Source organism: Bufo gargarizans, chromosome 4 (assembly GCF_014858855.1).
Source record: "Bufo gargarizans isolate SCDJY-AF-19 chromosome 4, ASM1485885v1, whole genome shotgun sequence".
Lineage (NCBI taxonomy): Eukaryota > Metazoa > Chordata > Amphibia > Anura > Bufonidae > Bufo > Bufo gargarizans.
This window is the reverse complement of record NC_058083.1, coordinates 511,256,137-511,282,195: the sequence shown is the minus strand read 5'-3', so window position 1 is coordinate 511,282,195 and position 26,059 is coordinate 511,256,137. Positions and strand designations below refer to the sequence as shown.

At 45.2% G+C, this 26,059-nt stretch overlaps 1 long non-coding RNA gene across 3 annotated transcripts in view; it reads right to left on the bottom strand.

Annotated features, from left to right (window-relative positions):
* Window positions 1-23,997, bottom strand: part of LOC122936296 — a 45,165-nt gene extending 21,168 nt beyond the window's left edge. The window contains exons 1-3 of one of the 3 annotated variants that reach the window (XR_006388903.1): window positions 23,921-23,997; window positions 23,739-23,845; window positions 22,013-22,225 (exon numbers count right to left, since the gene is read on the bottom strand). This is a non-coding gene — a long non-coding RNA (uncharacterized LOC122936296). Of the gene's footprint in view, window positions 1-22,012; window positions 22,226-23,738; window positions 23,846-23,920 lie in introns of those variants that run through there. The other 2 variants (XR_006388905.1, XR_006388904.1) reach the window with 2 other exon arrangements.
* Window positions 23,998-26,059: the final 2,062 nt, after the last annotated feature.

The following is a 26,059-nucleotide window of genomic DNA, read 5'->3' as shown; positions in this document are numbered from 1 at the left end:
CAGCCTATAGCATAGATACAAGAGGAGATAAAGCCTCTAGCCTGGATACCAGATGAGACACGGCCTCTAGCCTGGATACAAGATGAGATACGGCCTCTAGCCTGGACACAAGATGAGAGATGACCTCTGGCCTGGATACACGCTGAGATATGGCCTCTAGCCCAGATACAAGATGAGATACGGCCTCTAGCCTGGATACAAGATTAGGTACGGCCTCTAACCAAGATACAAGATAAGATACAGCCTCTAGCTTGGATACAAGATGAGACACAGCCTCTAGCCTGGATACAAGATTAGGTCCGGCCTCTAGCCCAGATACAAGATGAGATATAGCCTCTCGCCTAGGTTCAAGCTGACATACGGCCTCTAGCCTGGATACAAGATTAGGTACGGCCTCTAACCCAGATACAAGATAAGATACAGCCTCTAGCTTGGATACAAGATGAGGCACGGCCTCTAGCCTGGATACAAGATGAGATATAGCCTCTCGCCTGGATACGAGTGAGATACAGCCTCTAGCCTGGATACAAGATAAGGTACAACCTCTAACCCAGATATAAGATGAGATACAGCTTCTACCCCAGATACAAGCTAAGATACGGCCTCTCGCCTTGATTCAAGATGAGGTACGGCCTCTAACACAGATACAAAATGAGATATAGCCTAAAGCCTGGATACAAGATGAGATATAAAGGGTAGCCCTCTAGCCTAGATACAAGCTGAGATACGGCCTCTAGCCTGGATACAAGATGAGATACGGCCTCTAGCCTGGATACAAGATGAGGTACAGCCTTTAGCATGGGTACAAGATAAGATAAATACTCTAGCCTGGATACAACAGGAGATATAGCCTCTAACCTGGATACAAGATGAGATACGGCCTCTAGCATGGATACAAGATGAGATACGGCCTCTAGCCTGGATACAAGAGAAGATAAAGCTTTTATCCTGGATACAACAGGAGATACAGCCTCTAGCCTGGATACAAGATGAGATACAGCCTCTAGCCTAAATACAAGATGAGATATAGCCTCTTGCCTAGATACAAGATGAGATGCGGCCTCTAGCCTGGATACAAGATGAGGTACAGCCTTTTAACCCAGATACAAGAGGAGATACAGCCTCTAGCCTGGATACAAGATGAGACACGACCTCTAGCCTGGATACAAGATAAGATAAAGCCTTTAGCCTAGATACAAGAGAAGATAAAGCCTCTAGCCTGGATATAAGATGAGATACGGCCTCTAGCCTGGATACAAGATGAGGGACAGCCTGTAGCCTGGATAAAAGTTAAGATACAACCTTTAACCTGGATACAAATGAGATACGACTGCTAGTCTGGATGCAAGATGACATACAGCCTCTAGCCTGGATACAAGATGAGATACAGCCTCTAGCCCAGATACAAAATGAGATACATCCTCTAGCCTGGATACAAGATAAAGTACAGCCTCTAACCCAGATACAAGATGAAATACAGCCTCTATCCTGGATACAAGATGAGATACAGCCTCTAACCTGGAAAAAAAGAGGAGATACAGGGCCAGATTTATCATGTCTCTGACAGCTCACTCCACTTTCACATATGGCTAAAGTCAGTTTTAGCCAAGTCAGATTTATTATCGCCCCTTTAAGACTGTAATAAATGTGGTTTGACGGTAGCAGTTTATCCGTCAGTAAGCAGCTTTACAAAAGTCGCACATCTTTACGAAAAAGTCGCAAGTTTTTATGAAAAAGTCGCATGTTCTATTAAAAAGTGTCAAAAGATAAGCATGGTCCTCACTGGAGTGAAATTGTGACATTTTTGAGACTTTTTTGCGACTTTTTTGCGACTTTTTAAATAGTCCCAATAGTAAATCTGTCTATAGATTCATTTACATAAGAAAACACACCCACTTTCAGAAAACTGGCGAGCATAGTGCAGAGCAGAAAAAAGTCGCAAATTTTTGCGCAGTTTAAGAGATTGCGCAAAAATTTGCGACTTTTTCACTCCATTATTCTGACTTGAGCTAATGATAAATCTGGCCCACAGCCTTTACAAATACAAATGAGATACGACCTCTAGCTTAGATACAAGATGAGATACAGCCTATAGCATAGATACAAGAGGAGATAAAGCCTCTAGCCTGGATACCAGATGAGACACGGCCTCTAGCCTGGATACAAGATGAGATACGGCCTCTAGCCTGGACACAAGATGAGAGATGACCTCTGGCCTGGATACACGCTGAGATATGGCCTCTAGCCCAGATACAAGATGAGATACGGCCTCTAGCCTGGATACAAGATTAGGTACGGCCTCTAACCCAGATACAAGATAAGATACAGCCTCTAGCTTGGATACAAGATGAGACACAGCCTCTAGCCTGGATACAAGATTAGGTCCGGCCTCTAGCCCAGATACAAGATGAGATATAGCCTCTCGCCTAGGTTCAAGCTGACATACGGCCTCTAGCCTGGATACAAGATTAGGTACGGCCTCTAACCCAGATACAAGATAAGATACAGCCTCTAGCTTGGATACAAGATGAGGCACGGCCTCTAGCCTGGATACAAGATGAGATATAGCCTCTCGCCTGGATACGAGTGAGATACAGCCTCTAGCCTGGATACAAGATAAGGTACAACCTCTAACCCAGATATAAGATGAGATACAGCTTCTACCCCAGATACAAGCTAAGATACGGCCTCTCGCCTTGATTCAAGATGAGGTACGGCCTCTAACACAGATACAAAATGAGATATAGCCTAAAGCCTGGATACAAGATGAGATATAAAGGGTAGCCCTCTAGCCTAGATACAAGCTGAGATACGGCCTCTAGCCTGGATACAAGATGAGATACAGCCTCTAACCTGGAAAAAAGAGGAGATGCAGCCTGTACAAATTCAAATGAGATACGTGTGCTGTTCTTTTCAAATTGAATTCCTGCACTGTATTATTATCTCTTCTCACTATGTTGTTTCTATGTATTGTTCTCTGCTGCCATCTGCTGGCCGGAATTCGTATGCTGCACGCCTTGTTTCTTGTCTATAAAGTTTTTCTCTGCTGGGCGTGGTTTTAGCAGCCTTGGTCCTTGTCACTTCCTGTAGCCATTTTCAGTGCTGAACTCCTTGTGACTGGAGACTTACCCCTTGGCTTGTGAAGGCATCAGTTTTTGACCAGCAGTTGCCTCAGCAGTTGCCTCAGGAAAGACATCCACATGACAGCATCTACTGCATTCCTGTATTGCATCACCGTATGTCACTGCCCTGGATCAAATAAACCCACGTTTGATTGCATCCTCATGTCTGCGTCTGGATCCATCTAACCTGAGCATCTGCCGGTCCGGTCTGCTGCACTGCTTGGATACGAAGGTAAGACAGTCACAAGGTTATCATCAGTTGCACCTTCATTCGCCTTCATGTGGGGACAGAACAATACGACCTCTAACCTGGATAAAAGAGGAGATACAGCCTTTAGCCTGGACACAAATCAAATACGACCTCTAGCCTGGATACAAGATGAGATACAGATTCTAGCCTGGATAAAAGAGGAGATAAAGCCTCTAGCCTGAATACAAAATGAGATGAGGCTTCTAGCCTGGATACAAGATGAGATACAGCCTCTAGCCTGGATAAAAGAGGAAAAACAGCCTTTATCCTGGATACAAATAAAATACAGCCCCTAGCCTGGATACCACAGGAGATACAGCCTCTAGCCTGGACACAAGACAAGATACGGCCTCTAGCCTAGATACAAGTTGAAATACGGCCTCTAGCCTGGATAAAAGATGAGATAAAACCTCTAGCCTGGATACAAGAGGAGATACAACCTCTAGCCTGGAAAGAAGATGAGATACAGCCTCTAGCCTGGATAAAAGTGGAGATACAACCTTTAGCCTGGACACAAATGAGATATGACCGCTAGTCTGGATATAAGATGGGATACAGTCTCTAGCCTGGATATAAGTTGAGATACAGCCTCTAGCTTGGATACAAGATGAGGTAAGGCCTCTAATCCAGACACAAGATGAGATACACCCTCCAGCCCAGATACAAGATGAGATATAGCCTCTCGCCTAGATACAAGCTGACATACGGCCTCTAGCCTGGATACAAGATTAGGTACGGCCTCTAACCCAGATACAAGATGAGATACAGCCTCTAGCCTGGATACAAGATGAGATATAGCCTCTCACCTAGATACAAGCCGAGATACCGCCTCTAGCCTGGATACAAGAGGAGATAAATAAGTAGATACAGCTTCTAGCCTGGATACGAGTGAGATACAGCCTCTAGCCTGGATACAAGATAAGGTACAGCCTCTAACCCAGATATAAGATGAGATACAGCTTCTAGCCCAGATACAAGATAAGATACGGCCTCTCGCCTTGATTCAAGATGAGGTACGGCCTCTAACCCAGATACAAAGTGAGATACAGCCTGAAGCCTGGATACAAGATGAGATATAAAGGGTAGCCCTCTAGCCTAGATACAAGCTGAGATACGGCCTCTAGCCTGGATACAAGATGAGATACAGCCTCTAACCTGGAAAAAGGAGGAGATGCAGCCTGTATAAATACAAATGAGATACGACCTCTAGCCTGGATAAAAGAGGAGATACAGATTCTAGCCTGGATACAAGAGGAGATAAAGCCTCTAGCCTGGATACAAAATGAGATGAGGCTTCTAGCCTTGATAAACGCTGAGATGCGGCCTCTAGCCTGCATAAAAGAGGAGAAACAGCCTTTATCCTGGATACAAATGAGATACAGCCTCTAGCCTGGATGCAACAGGAGATACAGCCTCTAGTCTGGATACAAGATACGGCCTCTAGCCTGGATAAAATATGAAATACTGCCTCTAGCCTGGATACAAGATGAGATACAACCTCTTGCCTGGATACAAGATGAGATACGGCCTCTAGCCTAGATAAAAGATGAGGTACATCCTCTAGCCCAAGTACAAGATGAAATATGACTTCTAGTCTGGATACAAGATGAGATACGGCCTCTAGCCTGGATGCAAGATGAGATACAGCCTCTAGCCTGGATAAAGTGGAGATACAACCTTTAGCCTGGATACAAATGAGATACGACCGCTAGTCTGGATATAAGATGGGATACAGTCTCTAGCTTGGATACAAGATGAGGTACAGCCTCTAATCTAGACACAAGATTAGATAAAGCCTCTAGCCCAGATACAAGATGAGCTATAGCCTCTTGCCTAGATACAAGCTGACATATGGACTCTAGCCTGGATACAAGATGAGGTATGGCTTCTAACCCAGATACAAGATGAGACACAGCCTCTAGACTGGAAGCAAGATGAGATATAGCCTCTCGTCTAGATACAAGCTGAGATACGACCTCTAGCCTGGATACAAGATGAGGTACAGCCTTTAGCCTAGATAGAAGATAAGATAAAGCCTCTAGCCTGGATACAAATGAGATACGACCTCTAGCCTGGATACAAGAGGAGAAAAAGCTTTTATCCTGGATATAACAGGAGACACAGCCTCTAGCCTGGATACAAGATGAGACACAGCCTCTAGCCTGGATACTAGATGAGATACAGGCTTTATTCTGGATACAAATAAGATATAGCCTCTAGCCTGGATACAAGATGAAGTACGGCCTCTAGCCTGGATACAAGATGAAGTACGGACCTCTAGCCTGGATAAAAGTGAAGATACAACTTTTAACCTGGATACAATTGAGATACGACCGCTAGTCTGGATACAAGATGAGATTCGGCCTCTTGCCTGAAAACAAGATGAGATACAGCCTCTAGTGTGGATACAAGATGAGGTACGGCCTCTATCCCGATACAAGATGAGATACAGTATATCACTGAATAATTGTCCTACTAAAACTTAACTGGACTGCATTATTCAGTTGGTTTATCTAGACAGAGTTATCGTGCTAACGGCCATTGAGCCATATCTCTATCTTTATTTTTATCCTCTTTTTGACATCCCCTGATGAATCTGGTAATAATTTTTACTAGAGGAAACGCGTCGGGATAAACATCTAACATCTGACTATGCAGGCACTGGGAGATTTTTTTCCAGGGTGAGAATAACAGGGCTAGCCACCGATAAGTGGGGTCGCTCCCTCTGGGGGTGATTCTCCCGCATTTAGGCGGGAGACCTCTCCGCTTTCAGGCAGGGCTAATATAGTTGGTTAGGGATATATCTCTCCCTCTGACCTACCCTCCCTGTATAAGGAGAGCCAGTTACCAAAGATTTATTTGGATTATATTTGCAGCGAAGAAAGAAACAACCGTGGATGCTACCTGACTATCCTGCCGCAAATACATCCATTTGCCCTGGCACAGAATACCTCCACAATAGCGTACATCAAACCGTGAGTGGTGACTACAAAGTCAAAATTGTATTCTTCTCAGCTGTTTATTCAGTGTGGTTTTTTCCTTATACATCTGTGCATAAGCCTAATTTATCATATGCAGTTATCTATGATTATTTTGTGGGACTTATTTTAACTAATACCAATATAAAAGTTAAGTTTTAGTAGGACAATTATTCAGTGATATACAGTTTATATATACCTACAATATACGTATTCTATTTCTACTGTGAATTTTTCTAAGATGAGATACAGCTTTTATCCCAGATAGAAGATGAGATACGACCTCTCGTCTGGATTCATGATGAGCTATGGCCTGGCCTCTAACCCAGATACAAAATGAGATACAGCCTCTAGCCTGGATACAAGATGATATATTGCCTCTAGCCTAGATCCAAGCTGAGATATGGCCTCTAGCCTGGATACAAGATGAGATACGGCCTCTAGCCTAGATCCAAGCTGAGATATGGCCTCTAGCCTGAATACAAGATGAGATACAGCCTCTAACCTGGAAAAAAGAGGAGATACAGTCTTTACAAAAACAAATGAGATACGATCTCTAGTCTGGATACAAGAGGAGATAAAGCCTCTAGCCCGGATACAAGACGAGATACGGCCTCTAGCCTGGACAAAAGATGAGAGATGGCCTCTAGCCTGGATACAAGATGAGATACGGCCTCTAATCCAGATGCAAGATGAGATACAGTTTCTAGCCCAGATACAAGATGAGATACGGCCTCTCGCCTTGATTCAAGATTAGGTACGGCCTCTAACCCAGATACAAAATGAGATACAGCCTCTAGCCTGGATATAAGATATAGAGGCTAGCCCTCTAGCCTAGGTACAACTGAAATATGGCCTCTAGCCTGCATACAAGATAAGATACAGCCTCTAACCTGGAAAAAAGACGAGATACAGCCTTTACAAATGCAAATGAGATACGACCTCTGGCCTGGATACAAGATGAGATACAGCCTCTCACCTAGACACAAGATGAAAGATGTCCTCTAGCCTGGATACATGCTGAGATATGGCCTCTAGCCTGGATACAAGATAAGATACAGCCTCTAGCCTGGATAAAAGAGTAGATACAGCCTCTAGCCTGGATACAAATGAGATACAGCCTCTGACCCAGATACAAGATGAGATACAGCCTCTAGCCTGGATAAGAGATGAGACATGTCCTCTAGCCTGGATACAAGATGAGATACAGCCTCTAGCCTGAATACAAGAGGAGATAAAGCTTTTAGCCTGGAAACAACAGGAGATACAACCTCTAGCATATATAAAAGATAAGATACGGCCTCTAGCCTGAATACAAAATGAGATATAGCCTCTCGCCGAGATATAAGCTGAGATACGGCCTCTAGCCTGGATACAAAATAAGATAAAGTCTCTAGCCTGGATACAAGAGGAACTAAAGCCTCTAACCTGGATACAAGATGAGATACAGCCTTTAGCCAGGATACAAGATGAGATACAGCCTCTAGCCTGGATACAAGATGAGACACGGCCTCTAGCCTGGATACAAGATGATATATAGCTTCTCGCCTAGATTCAAGCTGAGATAAGGCCTTTAGCCTAGATACAAGATAAGATAAATGTATAAATACAAGAAACAGAACTGGATCGCACATCCTCAACACCATGCTTTTATCTAACTGCTTCTCAGCATAATAAACATCGCTTCTCAGTGTAATGTATCGTATACCTACCCCTATGCTGCATGCTAGACATGAGGCATTAGTATACAATTTTATCAAAAAGCATAGGCCCCCTCACCGCGACAAGGTTGCCTCTTTGAATGGGACCCTATTCTAGATTTGGCGCAGCACTTCACGGCGAACGCCGACGCCGCAGCACCACCCCAGCAGGCAGCGGGACCCAGCAGTCAAACAGCGCCCCCCGCTGCATGACAAAGCCACCATGGCACTGGGCCCCACCAACCCACCAGAATGGCACCAAAGCAACAACAGCCGCCGTGCAGTACTGCACCATGTCAACAGGTGTGGAACCAACCCCATTACATACTCTCACCATGTGAACAAGTATGGAACTCACCCTATCACATACTCTCAGGAACTCCAACTGAGAGGTAGGAACCTTGTCGTGGTGAGTGGGCCTATGCTTTTTGATCAAATTGTATACTAATGCCTCATGTCTAGCATGCAGCATAGGGGTAGGTATACGATAAATTACACTGAGAAGCGATGTTTATTATGCTGAGAAGCAGTTCGATAAAAGCATAGTATTGAGGATGTGCGATCCAGTTCTGTTTCTTGTATTTATACAAGATAAGATAAAGCCTTTAGCCTAAATACAGCCTCTAGCCTGGATACAAGATGAGATACAGCCTCTAACCTGGAAAAAAGAGTAGATACAGCCTTTACAAATACAAATGAGATACGACCTCTAGCTTGGATACAATATGAGATACAGCTTCTAGCCTGCAGAGGAGATAAAGCCTCTAGCCACGATAAACGCTGAGATATGGCCTCTAGCCTGGATACAAGATGAGATACAGCCCCTAGCCTGGATAAAAGAGTAGATACAGCCTCTAGCCTGGATACGAATGAGATACAGCCTCTAACCCAGATACAAGATGAGATACAGCCTCTAACCCAGATACAAGATGAGATACAGCCTCTATCCTGAATACAAGATGAGATACAGCCTCTATCCTGGATACAAGATGAGACACGGCCTATAGCCTGGATACAAGATGAGATATAGCCTCTCGCCTAGATAAAAGCTGAGATACGGCCTCTAGCCTAAATACAAGATGAGATACAGCCTCTAGCCTGAATACAAGAGGAGATAAAGCTTTCAGCCTGTATACAACAGGAGATACAGCCTATCACCTGGATACAAGATAAGATACAGCCTCTAGCCTGAATAGAAGATGAGATATAGCCTCTCGCCTAGGTACAAGCTGAGATACGGCCTCTAGCCTAAATACAAGATGAGATACAGCCTCTAGCCTGGACACGAATGAGATACAGCCTCTAACCCAGATACAAGATGAGATACAGCCTCTATCCTGGATACAAGATGAGACACGGCCTGTAGCCTGGATACAAGATGAGATACAGCCTCTCGCCTAGATACAAGCTGAGATACAGCCTCTTGCCTGAATACAAGAGGAGATAAAGCTTTCAGCCTAGATACAACAGGAGATACAGCCTCTCGCCTGCATACAAGATAAGATACAGCCTCTAGCCTGAATAGAAGATAAGATATAGCCTCTCGTCTAGATACAAGCTGAGATTCGGCCTCAAGCCTGGATACAAGATGAGGTACAGCCTCTAACCCAGATACAAGAAGAGATACAGTCTCTAGCCTGCATACAAAATGAGACACGGCCTCTAGCCTGGATACAAGATGAGATATAGCCTGTAGCCTAGATAAAAAGATAAGATAAAGCCTTTAGCCTGGATACAAGATAAGATAAAGCCTCTAGCCTAAATACAAGAGGAGATAACGCCTCTAGCCTAGATACAGGATGAGATACGGTCTCTAGCGTGGATACAAGACGAGATACAGCCCCTAGCCTGGATATAGGATGAGACACGCCCTCTAGCCTGGATACAAGATGAGATATAGCCTGTAGCCTATATACAAGATAAGATAAAGCTTTTAGCCTGGATACAAGATAAGATAAAGCCTCTAGCCTAAATACAAGAGGAGATAGCGCCTCTAGCCTAGATACAGGATGATATACGGTCTCTAGCGTGGATACAAGACGAGATACAGCCTCTAGCCTGGATATAAGATGAGACACGCCCTCTAGCCTGGACACAAGATGAGATATAGCCTCTCGCCTAGATTCAAGCTGAGATACGGCCTCTAGCCTGGAGACACGAGGAGATAAAACCTCTAGCATAGATACAAGACGAGATACAGCCTCTAGCCTGGATATAAGATGAGACACGCCCTCTAGCCTGGATACAAGATGAGATATAGCCTCTCGCCTAGATTCAAGCTGAGATACGGCCTCTAGCCTAGAGACACGAGCAGATAAAACCTCTAGCATGGATACAAGACGAGATACGGCCTCTAGGCTGGATACAAGATGAGAGATGGCCTCTAGCCTGGATAAAAGATGAGATACAGCCTCTAGCCTGGATATAAGATGACACGCCCTCTAGCCTGGATACAAGATGAGATATAGCCTCTCGCCTAGATTCAAGCTGAGATACGGCCTCTAGCCTAGAGACACGAGCAGATAAAACCTCTAGCATGGATACAAGACGAGATACGGCCTCTAGCCTGGATAAAAGATGAGATACAACCTCTAGCCTGGATATAAGATGAGACACGACCTCTAGCCTGGATACAAGATAATATAAAGCCTCTAGCCTGGTTACAAGAGGAGATAAAGCCTCTAGCCTGGATACAAGATGAGGAATACAGCCTCTGAACCAGATACAAGATGAGATACAGCCTCTAGCCTGGATATAAGATGAGATACGGCCTCTAGGCTAGATTCAAGCTGAGATACGGCCTCTAGCCTGGATACAAGATGAGATACAGCCTTCAGCCTAGATACAAGATAAGATAAAGCCTCTAGCCTGGATACAAGAGGAGATATAGCCTCTAGCCTGGATACAAGCTGAGATGCGGCCTCTAGCCTGTATACAAGATAAGATACGGCTTCTAGCCTGGACACAAGATGAGATATAGCCTCTAGCCTAGATTCAAGCTGAGATACGGCCTCTAGCCTGCATAGAAGATGAGATATAGCCTTTAGCCTAGATACAAGATAAGATAAATTCTTTAGCCTGGATACAAGATAAAATAAAGCCTCTATCCTGGATACAAGAGGAGATAAAGCCTCTAGCCTGGATACAAGAGGAGATACAGCCTCTAGCCTGGTTACAAGATGAGATATAGCCTCTAGCCGGGATACAAGATGAGATACGGCCTCTAGCCTGGATACAAGATGAGGTACGGCATCTAACCCAGATACAAGATGAGATACAGCTATTAGCCCAGATACAAGATGAGATACAGCCTCTCGCCTGGATTTTAGATGAGGTACGGCCTCTAACCCAGATACAAAATGAGATACAGCCTCTAGCCTGGATACAAGATGAGATATAGCCTCTAGCCTTGATTCAAGCTGAGATTCGGCCTCTAGCCTGGAAACAAGATGAGATACAGCCTTTAGCCTAGATTCAAGATAATATAAAGTCTTAAGCCAGGATACAAGATAAGATAACGCCTCTAGCCTGGATACAAGAGGAGATAAAGCCTCTAGCCTGAATACAAGAGGAGATACAGCCTCTAGCCTGGATACAAGATGAGATACGGCTTCTAGCCTGTATACAAGATGAGATACGGCCTCTAGCTTGGATACAAGATGAGATACAGCCTCTAGCCTGGATATAAGATGAGACACAGCCTCTAGCCTGGATACAAGATGAGATATAGCCTCTAGCCTAAATACAAGAGGAGATAAAGCTTTTAGCCTGTAAGCAACAGGAGATACATCCTCTAGCATGGATGCAAGGTAATATACGGCCTCTAGCCTGAATACAAGATTAGAGATAGCCTCTCGCCTAGATACAAGCTGAGATACGGCCTCAAACTTGGATACAAGATGAGGCACAGCCTCTAACCCAGATACAAAAGAGATACAGCCTCTAGCCTGGATTTAAGATGAGTATGGGAGGGAATATAAAGGGAGACAATTAGTCTAAATAGGTGACACCTGGAGAAGGAAAGGAGATGACAAAGTGAAACCAAAACAAAGAAAGTCATGCAAGAAGTAGAGAAGGACGTCTGCCAGACCTTCTCACAGAACTGGCCGTGACAGTACTCCTCCCTCTACGGGTGGACTCAGAGCACACCTTCTCAGGATGAGACCCATGGAAAGCCCTGATGAGACGAGTGGCCTTAATGTCCGCCGCTGGGACCCACATCCTCTCCTCAGGACCACAACCCTCCCAATGAACGAGGTACTGAAGAGAACCGCGGATAATGCGAGAATCCACAATCCTAGAGACCTGAAATTCAAGATTACCATCAACAAAAATCGGAGGAGGAGGCAAAGAGGAGGGTACAGTGGGTTGGACATAAGGTTTTAATAGGGACCTGTAAAAAACATTATGGATCTTCCAAGTCTGAGAAAGATCAAGACAGAAGGCAACGGGATTGATGACGGACAAGATCTTGTAAGGCCCAATAAACTTAGGACCCAACTTCCAGGAGGGAACCTTCAGTTTGATATTCTTTGTAGACAACCACACCAGATCACCCACATTCAGGTCCGGACCAGGCACACGTCTCTTATCCGCTACATGCTTATATCTCTCACTCATCCTCTTCAGATTACCCTGAATCTTTTGCCAAATAAATGACAAAGACGAGGAAAATCTCTCCTCATCAGGTAAACCAGAAGACCCCTCTCCAGAGAATGTCCCAAACTGCGGATGAAACCCATATGCACCAAAAAATGGTGACGGTTATTTAAAACAAACTCAGCAAGGTTACAAAAAAGAATACCAATTCTCCTGATTCTCCGCCACAAAACAGCGCAGATATGTCTCCAGATTCTGATTGACGATTTCGGTCTGACCATTCGACTGCGGGTGAAAAGCAGAAGAGAACAGCAACCGAATCCCTAAGCGAGAACAGAAGGCCTTCCAGAATCTGGAAACAAATTGCGTGCCCCTATCAGAAACGATGTCTGAAGTAATGCCATGCAATTTAACAATGTGATCAACAAACGCTTGCGCCAACGTCTTAGCATTGGGTAACCCAGGAAAAGGGATGAAATGCACCATTTTGCTAAAACGGTCCACTAACACCAGAATCACAGTCTTCCCCGAGGAACGAGGCAGGTCCGTAATGAAGTCCATAGACAGATGCGTCCAAGGACGGGAAGGAATGGGTAACGGGAGGAGAGAACCCGATGGCCGTGAATGAGGGTGTCACCACCAGATCTTTGAGAAGTTCTGATAGACGTTCTTCAGTACCTCCTGCATGATCTTCTTTTATTTTGCTTTCGTTTTGACATCTCTCCTCCCTCTCCCAGCTGTCATCTATTAGCAGTGATTGCCTCCCTATATATCTCCTCCCCATACTGCCTCACCTTGCAGTTTATATTACATCCTGGATTGTGTTCTCTGCTAGAAGTTGCTACAGCTGGGTTTTCAGATAAGTCTATTTCTGTATTTGTTGTTTTCCTGTTGGCTTGGTTCTAGGTGACCCTGACTCCCTCCGTATTAAGTGCAAGGAGCTGGTGGTCGTGTCCCCTCACTATTATAGGGTTTGCAGGTGTCATTCAGTCTAGGTACATGGACATGCAACCTTCTATCACTGAGATCTTTGCATGGGCTGAGAAGACAGGGAGAGCTTCAGGGCTTTAATAGGGGTCACCCTTTTGTTCCTTAGTTTTGGATCAAGCCAGTCAGATCCTTATTTGTAACTTCTTGTTTTCTGTTACACAATCCGTGACAGAGGGACCTTGGCACGAGCGCAGGTCTCGCAGGCTGCCACAAAACCCTCAACCATCTTACAAAGAGCCGGCCACCAGAATCTCCGAGCAATGAGATCCACTGTGGCTCTACTCCCCGGGTGCCCAGCAAGGACAGTATTGTGGTACTCCTTAAAAACCTTGTGTCGTAAAGCTAGAGGCACAAACAACCTCCCAGGAGGACAAAGATCAGGAGCCTCTGCCTGGGCTGCCTGAACCTCTGCCTCCAAATCAGTATAAAGAGCAGAGACAACCACCCCTTCAGCCAAAATGGGACCCGGGTCTTCAAAGTTCCCCCCTCCTGGAAAACAACGTGCGAGGGCATCCGCCTTCACATTTTTAACCCCAGGGCGGAACGTGACAACAAAATTAAATCTAGAAAAGAACAAAGACCATCTGGCCTGTCTCGGGTTCAGACGCTTGGCCGATTCCAAGTAGGCCAGATTCTTATGGTCGGTAAACACGTTAAAATGGTGTCTGGCTCCCTCTAACCAATGGCGCCATTCCTCAAAAGCTAATTTGATGGCCAACAACTTCCTATCTCCCACATCGTAATTTCTCTCTGCAAAGGAGAGTTTCCTTGAGAAAAAGGCACACGGTCGCCATTTGGCCATATGACCCTGAGATAAGACCGCACCCACACCCACCTCAGAAGCGTCCACCTCAACAATAAAAGGTAGAGAGACCTTTTTTTGTACCAAAATGGGAGCGGAAGCAAAACTCTCTTTAATACTAGAAAAGGCTTTAAGCGCATCTACCGACCACGAGGAAAAATCCACCCCCTTTTTAGTCATATCAGTGAGTGGCTTAACAACAGAGGAATAATTCAAAATAAACTTTCTGTAATAATTGGCAAAACCCAAAAACCGCATCAGCGCCTTCTGATTCTCAGGAAGCTCCCAATCAAGCATAGCGCGGACCTTCTCAGGGTCCATGCGAAAACCAGAAGCGGAGAGAAGAAAACCAAGAAATTGAATCTCCGGAACCACAAACACACATTTTTACAGTTTAGCGTACAATTTATTCTCCCGCAGAATCAGCAAGACCTGACGTAGGTGGTCCCGATGAGTCTTGAAATCAGGAGAAAAAAATCAAAATGTCATCTAGATACACCAGAACAAATTTCCCCATTAAATGATAAAAAATGCTGTTCACAATATGTTGGAAGACGCCGGAGCATTCATCAAACCAAAGGGCATAATCAAATTCTCTAAATGACCCTCAGGGGTATTGAAGGCCATCTTCCATTCGTCCCCTTCCCTGACCCTGACTAGGTTGTATGTCCCTCTTAAATCCAACTTTGAAAAAACTTTAGCCCCAATAATCTGGTTAAACAGGTCCGGGATCAGAGGAAGCGGATATGGGTCACGAATTGTGATACGGTTCAGCTCCCTGAAATCCAGACAAGGTCTTAAAGAACCATCTTTTTTCTTAACAAAAAAACAACCAGTGGCAACAGGTGACTTCGAGGGCCGGATGTGTCCCTTTCTCAGGCTCTCAGAGTTATAAGTACGCATAGCGACTCTTTCAGGTTGGGAGAGATTGTATAAACGTGATTTTGGCAGCTTGGCGCCTGGGATGAGATTAATAGGGCAGTCGTACTCCCGGTGAGGGGGCAACTCCTGGACACCACTCTCGGAAAACACATCCGAAATTTCAGAGAGAAAAGATGGTACAGTCTTGGTAGAAACCTCTGAAAGAGACGCCGTGAGGCAATTCTCTCTGCAAAACTCACTCCAACCATTTATTTGCCTTGCTTGCCAATCAATGGTGGGGTTATGTTTAGTGAGCCAGGGTAGCCCCAATACTAGAGGAGTAGGTAATCCGCTTAGGACGAAACATGACATATCCTCAACATGAGCGTCACCCACAGTCAAACGAATATTGTGAACTATGCCCTTTAACGATCTTTGAGAAAGTGGAGCGGAATCGATAGCAAAAACAGGTATATCTTTTTCCAAAGTGCATACCTGGAAACCATGGTATCAATGAGATTGACAGCTGCTCCACTATCTACAAAAATCTCACAAACAATGTTCTTGCTGTCTAGCGCCACCCTGGCAGGTAGGAGAAAATGGGAACTACAAGCAAATTGCAAACCTTCAATTTCCGCATCAACCTTGCCAATAGAAGCAAATGGAAAGTTTTTAGAGGTTTTTTTTCTTTAGTTTTTTTTTTTTATTACCCTCAGAAAACTCCATAAATCTCCTAGAGGGGCAAACATTAGCCAAATGATTTATACCACAACAGAAACAACCCCTCCTCTGAGAGCTAAATCCTCTACTATCAGAGGCAGAAAAATGTCTACTATCAGAGGCTGGTCTCTCATGAAAAGCAAATGCATCTTTCAATCTTTCCAAAAGACCATGGCAAAATTGACTTCGGAGTGCAGCATCATTTCAACCAGTATCAGCTGCCCATATCCGAAATTCAGAACAATATATCCATGCGGACTGTTTACCCTAGCATAAAAGACGCAGTTTAGATTCAGCCAGAGCAATACGATCCGGGTCATCATATATCTGCCCCAGGGGCCGTGCCCCCACTGGCAGCAAAAAGGCCCAAGACTGAGCGTTATCCCTGAGCAGCTGAGATGATGATCCCCACCCTCTGCTCCTCATCACCATAGGAATGGGGAAGTAGGCGAAAATGGAGTTTGCAAGCCTCTCTAAAGCGAAACAAAATTCTCACTACCCCCGGAGAACGTATCCGGAAGCGAGATCTTAGGCTCGGAACAAACTCCATGAACGCCAGCAGAACCGGTCACCTGAAACTGAGACACAGTTTTACGGAGATTTGCTACCTCCAGCGAAAGACCTTGCATGCGGTCAATCAAGGCTGAAACCGAATCCATGCTTAAGACAGTTACGGCGGTTTATAATGTCACGGGTGATGTTGCAGATAGCTGGAACTTATGAATAAACATCCAACTGGCTTGATCCAAAACTAAGGAGCATATAGGTGAGCCCTATAAAACCCTAAGAGCTCTCCCTGACTGCTATGCCCATGCAAGGGTCTCAATGGTAGACGATTGCATGCCCACGTACCTATGACTGTGTGACACCTGAAAACTCTATAATAGTGAGTAGACACGACCACCGGCTTCCCTGCACTTAATACGGACGGAGTCAGGGTCACCTAGAATCAAGCCAGCAAGGAAACACAATACATTAAAAGACTTATCTGAGCAAACAGCAGCAGCAGCCTCCAGCAGTGAACACTTCATCCAGGAAGTAGTATAAACAGCAAAGTGAGGCAGTATGGGAGGGAATATAAAGGGAGATGATTAGTCTAAATAGGTGACACCTGGGAGAAGGAAAGGAGATGACAAAATGAAACCAAAACAAAGAAAGTCATGCAAGAGGTAGAGAAGGACGTCTGGCAGACCTTCTCACAGAACTTGCGGTGACACACAATGGAAGGTGGAGTGGAGGATAACTGGAGGAGAGAGGAGAAGGAGAAGAGGCAAGATGGTGAGCGCCGGGAGTGTGGCTTTGTAGGTTCTGACGGTGTTGCTCCCACTGGGCTCGGTGATGGGAGGCCAGGGGCCTTCTTAAGGCTGTCATCCCTAGGTGGGTGTTGGGCTTACCGCGACTTATGCGTTGACAGCACAGGCTGCAGATGGCAACACTATTGTCAGCAGCAGACACATTAAAAAAAGCCCACACTGCGGAGCCATGTGCCGGCGTCCTGGGAGCGCCAGATGTGACCATGCATGGTGGATGCTTCGTTCCAGATACATTAGCAGTCTGCTTTTTGCCTCCTGTGCACTGTAAGTTCTGCCTGCTTCTCCTTCTTCTCCTCCCTATCTACTGCTCCGTCTCTCCCTCTGAACTCTCTCTTCCTCTTTTTGTGGGCACCCACGTGACGTCCATCGACACGTCATCATCGGATTCGTCACCTTCACCCCCACTGACATTAGAGATCTCGGAGTAAGCAGCAACAGCGGGGACCACCCTCGTTGGGCTGATTTGGGTAGTGTCGTCAGACTGCTGGGTGGCAACCGTTTATACCTCCTCTTCCTGATCTGATGCCAAGAATGGCTGCGCATCGGTAAGGCCTTGGAATGTATGGGAAAATAATTCCTCTGACTCGAGTGGAGGGGATATGGTGGTGGTGGCGGTGTCTTTGGGGGTGGACACAACAGAGAGTGAAGAGGGTGCAGATAGAGAGGATGAGGAGGGTGGAGAAGCGGAAGGCTGAGAGAGCCACTCAACCAAGTCTGGTGCGTCCTTTGACGTAATCACACGTACCTTCTGCAACTTCCCTCTTCCTCTGCTTGTCATTTTCAAAATGACCCTGTGACAAAAGTCCCTATAGAAGAGCAGTATTTGTGGAAGAATGTATATCACACTCTGCTTCTATCAGTTTTTTTGGGGGGGGCAACTGGTAAATCACACCAGTAGAAATTATTGGTTCCAATAGTGTTTTTCACTCTGTGTAGATGCGGTAACGCAGCAAAACCGCAAATGCTGCATTACCCAAATGCCCTATATAGAACGTATATTATTGGTATATAAAATCCTTGCTTAAATCAGTTTATTTGGGGGGCAACTGGTAAATTACACCAGTAGAAATTATTGGTTCCAATAGTGTTTTTTACTCTGTGTAGATGTGGTAAAACGCAGCAAAACCACAGAGAAATGCTGCACTACCTAAATGCACTATATAGAACTTATATTATTGGTATATAAAATCCCTGCTTCAATTCGTTTTTTGGGGGGGCAACTGGTAAATCACACCAGTAGAAATTATTTGTTCAAATAACGCTTGTCCCTCTATTTACCTGCAGTATCGCAGCAGAACTGCACACAACTGCTGCACAATACAATTGCACTATAATATACTATGTTAGAAAGTACAGTATATTATAAGTATATTACACCCCTCAGTAAGTCACACCTATCGATAGCACACCTATACCAGTCCTAAAAGGACTTTTGTGGCCCTATTAGCTAGCGATTTGTGTCCATAACAGTCTGTCCCTGCTACACAAAGCAACCTCTCCCTACATCGGCAAAAGACTGAATGCAAAATGGCGGCCAGATTGGGTTTATTTATAAGGTAGGGGGTATGTCCATGTGCTGAAACGTCTCAATTGGCTGTCCTGTACCACCTGATGGATGTGTCATGGGTCAAAGTTCTTCACAATTTAAAAGAATATGGCGGGCGCGAATATCGCCATATGTTGGCATGTTCAGCGAATCGCGAACGCGCAAAGTTCACCGCGAACCGACCGCCGGGCGAACCGCAAAGCCATTCTCTACTAGTGATGAGAGGCATAGGCAATATTTGTTTTTTGCGATATTTCACACATTTTTCGCATATTTGCAATAAATTTGCGAATTCTAGAATTCGTGATCTCATCATTATTTTCACGATTGGGCAAATCGGCACTAATGATGCGCATATTTTTGGTGCGATACATGCAACTTCACATTTTATCAGGTCTGAGTGTTGTGACATCACAGCACTATGTCTGTAGCATGTATGTATGGACAGCAGAGAAACAGTAATTCCTATCACACTACCTAACACTCTGCACTGGAACAGCTGAATCAGCTACACTATATCACTGTCTAACCTACACTGACTATCTCCCACTAACTATCTGTATTATATTTATGAGCTAACTATCTAATGTAATTGGATAAGGAATAGGATCCAGATAAAAGCACAGAGCACAGCAATGTCACTGCTCTCTCTCTCTCTCTCTCTCAGAACTGCCAAAAAAATAGCAGAAAATGGCTGCTGGGGAGGTTCCTAAATAGTAAAGGGGTTGGCAACTTTCCTATTGGTTGCTAGGCTCTGACAAAGATATTGCAGCCTTCTCATTGGCCCACAAGCAAGAAGGGAGGTTAAAGGGGTTGTCCGGGTTCAGAGCTGAACCCGGACATACCCTTATTTTCACTCCGGCAGCCCCCCTGAGCCTAGCATCGGAGCATCTCATGCTCCGATGCGCTCCAGTGCCCTGCGCTAGATCGCGCAGGGCAAGGGCTCTTTTATTTTCAATAACACACTGCCGGGCGGTAACTTCCGCCCAGCAGTGTGTTCGGTGACGTCACCGGCTCTGAGGGGCGGGCTTTAGCTCTGCCCTAGCCGTTTTACTGGCTAGGGCAGAGCCAAATCCCGCCCATCAGTGCCGGTGACGTCACCGGGCTTCCTGTCAGCCCCATGGAGAGCCCGGTACGTCACCGGAACTCTGAAAAATGCCTTTGCCCTGCGCGATTTAGCGCAGGGCAAAGGAGAGCATCGGAGCATGAACTGCTCCGATGCTCATGTCAGGGGGGCTGCCTGGGTGAAAATGGAGGTATGTCCAGGTTCAGCTCTGAACCTGGACAACCCCTTTAATAAAGAAAACTAGAATATTCACTATTACGAATATATGGCACTATATTCTACATCTTCGCGAATCTTGAAGTGCCGATATTCGCGATTGGAATATTCGCAATCAACACTACTGAATACTAGATGAGATATGGCCTCTAGCCTGGATACAAGATGAGATACGGTCTCTAGCTTGGATACAAGACAAGATACGACCTCTAGCCTGGATACAAGTTGAGATACGACCTCTAGCCTGGATACAAGATGAGATACGGCCTCTAGCCTGGATTCAAGATGAGATACAGCCTCTAGCCTGGATACAAGTTGAGATACAGCCTCCAGCCCAGAAACAAGATGATATACAGTCTCTCACCGGGATACAAGATAAGATTAGGTCTCTAGCCTGGATACAACATGAGATACAGCCTCTAGCCTGGATACAAGATGAGATACAACCTCTAGCCTGGATACAAGTTGAGATACGACCTCTAGCCTGGATACAAGATGAGATACGTCCTCTAGCATTCGTACAAGTTGAGATACAGCATCTAGCTTGGATACAAGATGAGATATGGTTGGGAATGGAGGTATACAGGTTCTGTATCGTATCCTGCAGCACATTTTCCCAGCTGGGCTTGTAGATCCTGTACACCCATGGGTTGGTGAAGCTGGTGTCCCAGCTGGTCCCATAAAAGCTTGATTAGTGATATATCTGTCGACCGGGCAGCCAAGGAAGTGTTGTAATCTGGAGGAGACATTCCTGGGAAATTCCTTACTCTGTGAGGGTGACTATTATCCTGCTGAATAATGCCAGTTAGAACCCCTGCCATGAGAGGGGACACATGTGGTGGCAGGATGTCCTGCACATTTCGCTGAGCTGTTAGTGTACCTTGTAGCACTACTAGGGGTGACCGACTGTCGTATGTGATGGCTTCCCAGATCATCACACCAGCAGTTATGGCAGTGTGGCACTTTACATCAAAGGCAGGATTGAAGCGCTTACCACGAGGTCCTCAATACTTCAAACCCGACATCGGATCCCAAACAGAACCTGGATTCATCAATAAAGATGATGCAGTTCCAGTCCATAGCAGTCCAGGTGGTTTCTCGTTCACGACACCACTGCAAATGGAAGTAACAGTGGCTGGCTATCAATGGCACCACATGTAATGGGCACCGTGACACCAAATTTCCTTCTGCTAAGCGCCTAAATGGCCCTGGCAGTGACAGGGGTGTAATGAAGATGCCACCTGTGTCTGGATCACGGACAACAAAATCTTTTCTACTGGTGGACTGTCTGCGCCGTCCAGAGCCTGTTCCCTATATGTGTGTGTCCTCACGAAACCACCCCTCCTAAGTTCTTAACAGCTGGATAAGAACAGCCTAGATGGTGGGCAGTTTGCCAAACAACCATATTGCTTCTTTAAGACGAAATATGTACCCCTTTCAAAGTCTGTCAAATGGGCAAACTTTCTTCAAGTGGATCGTAGAGGAATGTCTAGCAGTCAACGATCTGTCACGAGAAGGTATACTACTCAAAAGTAGCCTCTGAGAGTCTTTTTATAGGACAGTGTAGGAAGCACGTTTACACCCTCTTGTGGCAAGACCCAGTTTTTCATCAGACCACACCTGTAATCATTTACATATCTGCCTAGGACATAACTGCCTGGAGTGTCTGCACCAGTCCGACATTTCTATCTCGGTGCGGTATTTCTTGTGTCAATGAGCGTATTTCAGGCTTCTCGCGACGAGTACTAAATAACGTTGGGAGAATAAACTTCTACCATTAATAAATGTTCATTTTTTTGAGTTTGGAATCTTTTTAATGGTGGAAACAGCAGCAGGGATCTTTAATGGTTTCATGTAAAGCTGCCAGGAGCTGCGCCGTCCATTCTTCTTGAGGATTTCGGGGCTGGATCGGTAATAGGCACGAAGAGTGAAAAGAGGTTTGGCGTGCTCATTAAATAATGGAGTCACCTTTTCAGTAAAGCAAGGTCGGTCTGTTTCCCTTTAACCTCCTGGAAGATTTCACGAGGCCGTTTAACTGTGGCACCTCCACGGCTCATTGAAACTGTAAAGAAAATACATGCATTTGGACAAGGACTCTTTAAAGTTTCCCATTAGTGGCGCTGCCTATAAACCCTGCAGGTAGTCTGGACCCGCTCAGCGATAACGCGCAGGTGCCACATGGCTAACAGCTGCTGCCCTGTAACGGGAAATCTTAAAGTAACTGGTAGGAGGATTGGGAATTTACTATGAATTCACAGCAGGTACAAGGTTGGGTTGAGATGTTTTCAGTTTGTTTTCAATCCCCTCTTGGCACTGTAAAGGCGTTATACTATAGTACAGGAAATCAATCAAGAGGTTCCATCGATATACAGTACATGTAAATAATACCATGTTCTTATGCCCCCCCCCCTTTACAATCATATAGGGCCGGTAATCAACCAACGGTGGACGGTATTATTCTTCATTCCAGAGGCATAGGCAAGTGGTGGGTGCAAGCAAGACATGCATGCCAGCGGGTGCCAACAAACCTCTTTCCCTTGGCAAGGCTATTTAGGACAGGGCTAGGACAGAGCCTTATAATACTCATCTTAACTGCTCCAGAACCTCATACTACACACCTCAGCTGCTGCAGAACCTCATAATACGCACCTCAGCTGCTGCAGAACCTCATAATACACACATCAGCTACTGCAGAACTTAATAATACACACCTCAGCTGCTGTAGAACCTCATAATACACACCTCAGCTGCTGCAGAACCTCATAATGCACACCTCAGCTGCTGCAGAACCTCATAATACACACCTCAGCTGCTGCAGAACATAATAAAACACACTTCAGCTGCTGCAGAACATCATAATACACACCACAGCCACTGCAGAACATAATAATACACACCTGAGCTACTGCAGAACATAATAATACACATCTCAGCTGCTGCAGAACCTCATAATACACACCACAGCCACTGCAGAACATAATAATACACACCTCAGATGCTGCAGAACCTCATAATACACACCACAGCCACTGCAGAACATCATAATACACACCTCAGCTGCTGCAGAACATCATAATACACACCACAGCCACTGCAGAACATAATAATACACATCTCAGCTGCTGCAGAACTTCATAATACACACCTCAGCTGCTGCAGAACATCATAATACACACCTCAGCTGCTGCAGAACATCATAATACACACCTCAGCTGCTGCAGAACATAATAATACACACCTCAGCTGCTGAAGAACCTCATAATACACACCACAGCCACTGCAGAACATAATAATACACACCTCAGCTGCTGCAGAACCTCATAATACACACCTCAGCTGCTGCAGTACAGAATAATACACACCTCAGCCACTGCAGAACCTCATAATACACACCTCAGCTGCTGCAGAACCTCATAATACACACCTCAGCTGCTGCAGAACCTCATAATACACACCTCATCTGCTGCAGAACATAATAATACACACCTCAGCTGCTACAGAACTTCATAGTACACACCTCAGCTACTGAAGAACCTCATATTACACACCTATGTGTTTGTGGGGGGTATTATTACCTACATTATTGCTGTTTTCTATTGCAATATCTTCCCCCTTGGTCGCGCACCAATAAAAAGCGTAATCGCCAGCCGCCGCCGATCGCTCTGGACACCGTTGAGAAGTTCTGCAGATGGAAAACATCTTATTGAAAAGTATCAGGTCATTATTCACACGCAGAATAAATAGGCTTCCATCTCACCCAGCAATTTCCAGCACGGAATATATCAGCAGCTTTAGATATTACAATACAGAAATGTCACTGCCGGGGATTTACTGTATTCTCTCGCCGTCGCTGGGACAATGTTCCACTATACAGGAAGCTTCCAGGGTACGTTAGTCATTACTGGAATATTTTTTTTTTTTTTTTTTTCAATGAAAGTGAAGGAGCAAGGACCACTGTGTAGGCTAGGGCTTATTTACAGGGGAGCAGACCTTATTGAAGCACATAATTCAAGTCAGAGAAGCTTGGTGACAATATGGCGGCATTACAGATGGGCTTTACCCAGCTTTCCTAAAGATGGATGTGGGAGATTTACCAATTCATAATTAGGTAGCTTCTGCAGTGGGGAACAGGGGCATGTGTAAGTGCAGATGTGGCCGGATGGGTGTAGTAGTTGTAATCACGGTTCTGAAGCACCCTGGGCCAGCGTGTAGTGACAGGAAGGGTGCATCTGTTCTTCTCTTTGGGGCACACTCTGGTTCTTGGGATCCTCCTGCCGGATGACGGTTGAGATGCCCTTGATGGTGAAGGTTTAGAGGGGCAAGGCAGGGTCCCTGTTGTGATGCCTTGTGGTGCAAATGTAGTGCTAGAAGCAATGATGAGGAGATATATGTACAGCAAAACGGTTTCTTTACTGAAGAACTCAAATGCAAAAAGTTCAGGACAGATCTTCCTTACAATGGACCTGCTCATGTTACACAGAAATGCAGTATACTCAGGTGTTACGATTCCCACAGCTGCACAGTTAATCATAGGCCAAGAAGTTTCTATTTAGTAGTTGAAGCAATCTTTCTTAGGGCCCATTCACACAACTGTAATTTTCTGTCCGCATCCGTTTCACAATTTTGCGAGTCAGATGCAGACCCATTCACTTCAATGGGGCCGCAAAAGATGTGTGTGCTGTGTGCTGTCTGTATCTGCACTTTCATTTCACGGGCTCCACAGTAAAGATCGAACATGTCCTTTTCTTGTCCATTTTTGCAGACAATAGGCATTTCTATCATAGGGAAGGATGTTCCGACCCGCAAAATACTAAATGCACCCGGCCGGTATCCGTGTTTTATGGATCCACAATTTCTGCTCCACAAAAACAGATACGGTCGTGTGAATGGACCCTTACACTGCACTTTGTTGACTTGCACCTTAGTAGTCAGATGTGGGGTGTAATACTTCACTCTAAGCAATTAATATCTTGCAACCAATAAGGGTGTTCCCCCCTGCAGATGACATATACTTATGCTACATTATTTGTACAGGTTGCTAATCCAGTCTTTCACCATGGGATGTGGAAAACTACACAGGTTTCCCCTGAACATGGGTGCCGTAGAGTCCATGAAATCCTTTTTAAGACTGGTTACCTCTACAGGTCTTTCTCTACACCTTTCTTGCATCTGGTATGCTTTCTGGAGATGTTCTGGCTCTATTGGGGATGGTATAGTACCAGGTCCACGATGAGCTGGCCTTTCAGCTTCACATTCTTGTGCTTCAGTCTCTTAGCCGTAGACTTGACTCCAGCTAGCTTCTGGAATAGACTGGAATGAACTGGCTCAAGGATGTTTTGCCCTCTTTTATATAGAGGGTGACACCAGCCCCATCTAGTGGTGGATAATAATTTGGCTTTTGATTATCATGTGCAAACAGAAAATACAGCATTTTGCAGTTTAATGTGACTCTTGGAGTAAGATGCTGCACTTCCAGCTTGGGAGATTTTGAAAGCTGGTTGACAAGCCAATTGTTGTCTAGTATTATCTGGCGCAGAATTATGGGGTGGGCTAGAGGGGCAAATACCGTAGATGCTCCACTAGCTAGGAGCCTCCACTACATGGAAATCAAAGAATTGAGCATTTTCTTCCCTGAGTATTGTACGACAATGTATGCTGGTCGGACCAGGATGTGGGATAGACCGAACAGTCCATAAAAAAGATGCCCTGGAGCTGGAAAAAGTACAAAGGAGAGCAACTAGACTGATAAGGGCATGGAGGGCCTTAGTTATGAGGAAAGAGTAACAGAATTACATTTATTTAATCTTGAGAAGAGACGTCTAAGGGGGCACAAGATTAACCTATACAAATATATAAATGGGCCATACAAAAATACGGTAAAATGCTATTTTATGTA